The sequence below is a fragment of the Lactuca serriola genome, chromosome 1 (genome assembly GCF_051521515.1).
Source record: "Lactuca serriola cultivar US96UC23 chromosome 1, Lser_US96UC23_V15, whole genome shotgun sequence".
Classification (NCBI taxonomy): Eukaryota; Viridiplantae; Streptophyta; class Magnoliopsida; order Asterales; family Asteraceae; genus Lactuca; species Lactuca serriola.
This window is the reverse complement of record NC_136408.1, coordinates 228854868-228862704: the sequence shown is the minus strand read 5'-3', so window position 1 is coordinate 228862704 and position 7837 is coordinate 228854868.

Genomic DNA, 7837 nt, shown 5'->3' with positions numbered 1-7837 from the left:
GCAAAATTGTGAGATAAATGAGACATGAGATTTTGCTTTAATACTGGTGATGAAGTGGTGAGAATGATGTCATGCATATAGAGCAAAAGGTAGGCTATGTCCCGACCGTGTCGATAAACAAACAATGAATGGTCGCATGAACTGTGGTGAAATCGTAAGGTGGTGACATAGTCAGTGAATCTTTGGTACCACGCTTGTGGTGCCTGATTTAGGTCGTACAATGATTTCCTCGGTCAACAAACATGATGAGGATTTGATGGATGACGGAAACCGGCGGGCTAATGCATATAAACTGTATCTGCCAGATGTCCATGCAAAAATGCATTTTTGACATCTAATTGATTTATCTCCCATCCATAAAATAATGAAATACTAAGAATTGAGGGTATAGTTGCCGATTTGACAACTGGAATGAACGTCTCATTGCAATCCACTCCAACCTGTTGTGTTATACCATCACAAGCCAATCGCGCTTTTGTAGTTCTTAAGTGATCCATCTGACTTCATCTTGTTTTTGTAAATCCACATGCAACGTATAACATTCATATTTGGCTGATGAGGTACTAATTACCAAGTATTATTCTCGATAAGGGCATTAAACACATCAGTTAGGGCACAGTTCCAAACAAGGTTGTTAAGGGCTTCGGTTGGGGTACGGGGTAATTCTCCGAGGGTAGTATAGGTGTGTAGGTTAAGGGATTGTGTCGGTTTTGAGTTCCCGGTCATGCTACAGGTTGTCATAGTGCTAGTTGGTTAGGTAGGGGCACCAATGTGGGTGTGTTAGTAGTTGATGTTGAAAGTGTGGGTGGTGGTTGAAGGTTGTTCAATAGTCGGGGGTTTTGGATGTTGACTACATACGTAGCGGGTAGGGGCGATGTAACAAAGAGGAGGTGGTGGGGGTGGGGTAGGAGGTCAAGGTTGTGTGGTAATGTTTTAGTTTGTAGGTGAAGTTTGTGTGGTAATGTTTTGGTTTGTAGGTGAAGTTGGTATGGTAGTGTGTTGGTTTGTAGAAATCGATTTCCATATGGCAGGATGTAGGTCTGAGGAAGAAGAATGGAGAAATTCATAAGTTGGAGGGGTGAAGTGGCGAGTAGCAAAGGGAAAAGTATGTTCATCAAAGACGACATGTCTTGAGATAATGAATTTGTGTTTTGACAATTCATAGCATTTGTACCCCCTATGATCAGAAGGATAACCCAGGAAAACTGTAGCGATCGTTTTCCGAGGTATAAATTTATTTAAATTCTCAAGTTTTATTTGGGCTATTATTGAATTATATATGAGAGTGGGCCTTTTGTTTTGGGCCAAGTTATAGCCTGCCCATAAGTCGTACGCAGGGCGTAACCCGTTGTACGTTGGGCGTAATGACTAAATGAAACGCGGGAAGGAGAGGCGTACGCGCAGCGTACCATAGTGTACGCCCAGCGTACGCGGCAAGAGGAAAAACCCTAATTTTAGGGTTTGAGACGTATTTAAACCCCATTATAGCCTCCCATTTGGCCTCATCACTTATCATTCCCCCCAGAGAAACCCTAGTTCGTCCCCTTTGCTCCTTGCTTGTGTGTGTTTGATCTTTGAGCTTATTTTTGTGAAGAAGAAGAAGAAGAAGAGAAGTGGAAGAAGGAGAACTTGAGTACCTTGAGCTCATAGATCTGGGATCATTGCTTCTTCTGGCATTCTAAAGAGGTATAAAGCTTCCAACTTTCCTCTTGTAAGTTTAGATCTAGGAGTTTTTGGAAGTTTGGACCTTTTAGGTCCAAAGGAGGGACCTTTATCTTACAACTACGTTTTTGGAGCTTGGGATTGCTATCCTTGAAGCTCAAGTGTCCCCATAGCAGTAAAGTTTCGATCTTTGAGGCTTATATGGAACCATGCATGAGATCTAGTTGGTTTTATGGAAGTAGAATGTTAATTGTGAGGGTTTGAGCCTTTATAAGGCTTGTAAGCCATCAAGTAAGCAACTTTATGGCTTAAGTCATTGAATAAGCTTAGGATCTGGATTTGTAGCTTCTAAATCGGATTATTAAGCACTTAATGAGATGTTGACTTAACAGGGTTGTACGCTGGGCGTACAAGCCAGCAGCCAGTACGCTTAGCGTACCTTGGTGTACGCCCCGCGTACGCTACCAGTTTGGGCTTCGAGTGTTGGGCCTCGGTGTGGGCTGGGTTTCAGGCTTAGGGTCCTTGGGCCTTTATGGCCCATCAGAATTCAGTTGCTAAGGACCAAGGATTTAGTATTGGGCTTGTGTAAGGCCCAATAAAAGGGTTCTAGGCCCAATATAGCAAATTGGGCCATTAGTGGGCCTATAGTGGGGCTATAGATGGACTTAGAAGGAATTGAGGTTTTGGGCCCTGTTGTGTCCCACACCATAGTAGGGGTAAAATGGTCATTTTACCCATAAGGGAATCCCTATTCTGATTTAGTATTTATTTCCCATTATAGCTGGGAAGCAGCTAGAGCAGTCGTCAGGGATTTCTCACTTAGGAGTTCAGCAGCCAGTGTCACAAGGTGAGTTTCCTTTCAGTAGGAATGGGTCTAAGGCCACAATGCCGGCCCGTCTAACTAGCAGTCGTTTCCAGACTTCGGTCCGATGCAGTAGTTAGGATGTTTGATGCCTGCGTGGCTCAGACAGGATTTATGGATTATGTGTCCCGGGCTACGGCCCGATGCAGTATGCAGTTTATGTGTTCATGCTAATTGAAATGTTATTGCTATGCTATGTTATTCTCAGTCAGTTTCCGGATTTTGGTACGATGCAGTTAGTTCCGGACTTCGGTCTGATGCAGGGGACAAGGTCCCAGTCAGTTCCGGACTTCGGTCCGATGCAGTTTCCAGAATTCGGTCCGATGCAGAGGGCAAGGCCCTGGTTAGTTCCGGACTTCGGTCTGATGCAGTTTCCAGACTTCAGTCTAATGCAGTGGGCAAGGCTCAGTATGTGTTTATATGTTATTGTATGGTATGTGGTAGTTTGGGGGAGCTCACTAAGCTTTGTGCTTACAATTTTAGTTTTGGTTTCAGGTACTTCCGCAAGTAAAGGGAAGAGCTCGGGTTGATGGCATCGCACACACCACAACTTTAGTTTGTCCTGGGAGCTGTTTTAGCTTTTCATAGATGTGGTTTGATACAGTCTTGATACAGTTTCTTCGTAATACTTTGCTATCATTTTGAGATATTGGCGTACGAGTTTTACTTTATGATATTAATATGGAGTTTTTAGTAATTATTAAACAAAAAATTTTGGGTCGTATTTTGGAATGTTACAAAAACACATGGGGTGGATCGGTTTTGGAGTTTGTGAATGGAGGTGGAAAGTAATAATGGATAGAAGAGGCAACCAAAGGTTCTTAATTGATGGTATGTAGGATGTTTGCGGTATATTAAATATGTAGGTGTGGAATGGTTTTTGTTTTAGAAGGTATGTGGCCATCTGGAGTGCATGATGCCAAAAGGTCGTGGGAAAAGAGGCATGTGTAAGTAAATTTCGAATTATATTATTAATTGATCGAATTTTACGTTCGGCTTTACCATTTTGTGGTGAAGTGTGGGGGCATGAAAAGTGGAAAACCATTATGTTTTGAGTACATCAATCATGAACGATTTATTGTTGTACTCGGTTCCGTTGTCACATTGAAACGATTTAATATCACGCTCAAATTGTGTCTTCATAAACTTTGAGAAATTTAGAAATGTGGAATACACATGTGATTTATTAATTTATGGGAATGTCCAAAGATAGTTCGTATAATCATCAAGGAAAAAGAGGTAATAATGGTGACCTCCAGTGCTTGTAACCGGGGAGGTCCATAAATAACTGTGTAGGATGTCAAATGGCATGGAGGTACAAGACAAAGAATTATATAAAGGCAATTTAATATGTTTACCAAACATGCAAGATTGACATAAATGTTTATCAGAAAATTTTCCAACAGAAATAGAATTGTTTTTATTCAAAATACGCAACAATGATGAACTAGGATGTCCCAAGCGACAATGCCATAAGTCTTGAGATAGTGCAGCAAAAGTGGACGGAGTAGTGACTTGAGTATACGGCGGGGACAGAGGATAGAGATCTCCAGTGATGTTACATCGGAGGATACGAATTAGAGATGCACAAAAACCGAATCTGATCCGGATCCGAATCCGATCCGGTTTCGCTTACATCATCAAAAATCCGATCTGGATTCGGTCATAATCCGATCCGGTTCCTACCAAATCCGAATCCGATTTGAAACCGGTTTAAACCGACTTTAGTAGGTTTTAATCGGATTTTGGGGCGGATTTGGATCCGATTTTTAGCGAATCCGGTTTACGATCCGGTATCAAATCCGATTTGGAATATAGGATTACAATCCGATTAAAAATCCGGTTTTAGATCCGATCCAATCTGGTTTGGTCAAAACCGGTTTTGACCCAATCCGGTTTCGGATTGGATCCGGTTTTGAATAGTGAAACCGGTTTTTGTGTGCATCTCTAATAGGAATCCGCGTCTGAAAGTCCTTCACAAGAAAGGCAAATGGGTCAAATTCAATGGATATATGGTTATCAGTGGTTAAACGACAAACAGACAAAAGGTTTTTGATAAGTTTAGGTACATGAAGAATGTTTTTTTGTTGTAAAGGTGGAAAGGGTGGTGGTAAAGTTGTGTATAATACAGTTTGTCCAAGTTTTCGTACAAACACAGTTTTAACGATTTTTATACATACAAAGATAATACTTTTTAGACTTATTAAAAGTAGTATTGCTGTTAGCAGAAAACTTGTAACACTCATCAACCTTGTGTTGACCCTCAAAACTACATGTATTCTCAGTAAACAACTAAAAAAACATTCAAAACGGATTGGATTACAGGTGACCTAGTTTACTTGTTGTATTATATTCCTAAATATTAAGGCAATTTATGTACTATTATTATGTGTAAAACCTTGTATTCAAATATCAAGATGGGACACAAATGCTATTTGGTTTATTGTTGTACTTGTGCTATATATTCAGTTTACTTGTGATCCATGAACTTAGTCGCATAGCCTGGCGTGTTAGCATGCATTTCTAACATTTTACATATCAACAATCATAACAATATGGATCCTTTAGGAATCACTTTATTTCTGAGCTTTGGCTGACTGTACGCATCGCACTCTTTGTATTATTCTTTTTTATATAAAAAGTTTAGTTAAGATACTCAGATCCTCAGTTTGAGTCTAGAATCACACGAGTGTTCATCCAATTCTCTCAAACCATGGCGCTCTGATATCAACTTGTAACGTCCCGATTTTCCACGAAAATTTTTCATTTTTATTTATTAAAATATATTAGAGTGTGATTACATTGTGCGGAAACATATAGTGAATGTCTGCGTGTACAATAGAACCTTGCCCTTCTCATGAAGTACCTGGACAACATTTATAACAACCGGGTAAGCGCTAGGTTTAGTTAGTTCCCTAAAACACCATATACCACAATACATATACATGCATACAAACAATGGCTCATGATCTGCATATATATATATATATATATATATATATATATATATATATATATACATATATATATATATATATATATATATTGGAATAGGTTCTCGGCCTCTTTAACCGTTCCACCATCATCCCCTACTAAAGCTATGTGGGTCTACAGGTTCCCGACACTTTAACCGTTCCGCCATCAACCCATACCTAGGTCTAATATCACAATAATTCGCATATAGACACTGCACTTTAGATTCTACTAATTCAGGCACATTTATACTTTCTACACTACCATCTCCTTATCCTAACATACATGTGTGTGTGTGTGTGTATATATATATATATATATATATATATATATATATATATATATATATATATATATTGTACTACATGGCATAGCAACATAACTCTCCTAGATAGTTTCTCAGAAGATTAACAGCTTGCTGGGTGATCCCACTGATGGTCAACACGCCTAACGAGTACTAATCCCGATGAATACTGAGAGTTATATCAAATAAGGATCAGTCAGGTCGGACAGTTGGGAGGCAGGACCATATCGGCATATAATCTTTCTAAAATCCAACAACCAAGCCAAAGTGGCCATTCTAGACACCACTCCCATAAGTAGATCAGTCGATATAATAATTGGAAATACTGATAACTCTTATTTATAGGTTTATAATAAGGACTATGACTATAAATATAAGTTACACTTAAAATCCAAGTAAGCATAGATTAACTTACAGAGATTTCATGACAAAAGTCTGGAAATTGCATTGGCAGAACTCCGGCCTGATAGCTACTAATGTCAGGCGCTCAAGGACTTCAAATCTTGCTAAAATATCCTAAATGCTAGATATTTCTAGGGCCAAATGAAGAGAGATCCGAGCAGGAGAGTAGGAATGTTGTGGGAGAAATGAAAGGTAGTTGCAAGCTATTTATAAGCTGAATTGAGGGCAGAGGTATCGGGCACAGATAGGGTGTATGTTACACTCAAGCATGGTCGGCAACCCTCCTCTCTCAATGTGACACGTGGCAAATGATGGATGGTGCAATGTGGCATAAGAGGTAGGTACGGGAAAAACTTCAAAAATTCATATATTGGTCATACGAACTCCGATTTCGACGTTATCTATATCCATGCGTAGGTATTTCCAAGTACTATAACTTTCATTTAGACGACGTCAGCTAACTCACAGCCAATCGTAAATTTGATGGTCTATGAAGATTACACTGTTAACAACCGTCTAAAATTCATAATTTTTACATACATGCTCCATTTTTTACTATCTTTATATCTTTAGTCTCTTATTAACAAGAGCTTCAATTCTCATTTAGATTGTTTCGGCTAACAATCAATAGATTTGAATTTCAATTTATGCGCCCGCATTGTTGGGCTGAAACTTTGAAAAATCATAACTTCATCTCAAGAAGCCAAATTCTGATGTTCTTTAGGTGTACGCTCTCAGTTTTACGACTACTACGACTTTTATTTAGATCAATTAGGCTAATAAGTAATCTATCAAAAATTCACTTTTACAGTACGCTGAGTCAGTTAGGGGTGTTGATCGGGTAAAATTTTCGGGTTTCGGGTAATTCGGGTTTTTCATATAAAAAATTTTGCCCTTTACCCTACCCAAATTAAATTTGGGTAATTCGGGTATGGGTAATTCGGGTAATGGGTCGGGTAAGGGTAATTCGAGTATTACCCGATTTTTAATTTTTTTTTTTGAATTTTTTAATGGCACCTAAAAATAAATGTAATGAAATAAGTATGTCGTGCTAAACTTTGAATATTGAGATTTTTTACTTAATAATATTTGAGATATCAAGTATTCTTTCCAAACTTTCGATCTTTGGTTGAATTCTTTATTTTTTTTCTCTTTTTCTTGTGGAACTTGATCATTGTTTGGGTTGTCAACTTCAATCGTCTCATCTTCTACTTCAATATAGTCATCCATTGGTGACGAATACCAACGAAGAGCGGACGAGGTACGAGGGTTTTTTGACGTGGGGAAAATAGAACGAGCCTAAACGAGGGAAATTGGGATTTAAGAATTGGGAGGGACAAATAAACTCATAAAGAGACATTATTTGTTATATATATATATATATATATATATATATATATATATATATATATATATATATATATATATCGGGTAATCGGGTATACCCGAAACCCAAACAACTTACCCTTTACCCGACCCGAAAAAAAAATTTGGGTTACCCACTTACCCGAAAAATTAACCCGATACCCGAAAAATTCGGGTGGGTAATTCGGGTAACGGGTATTTTTGACAGGGCTAGTGTCAGTTTAATCGCAAAACACTGAAGAAACATAACTTCTTCATACGAATCGGAT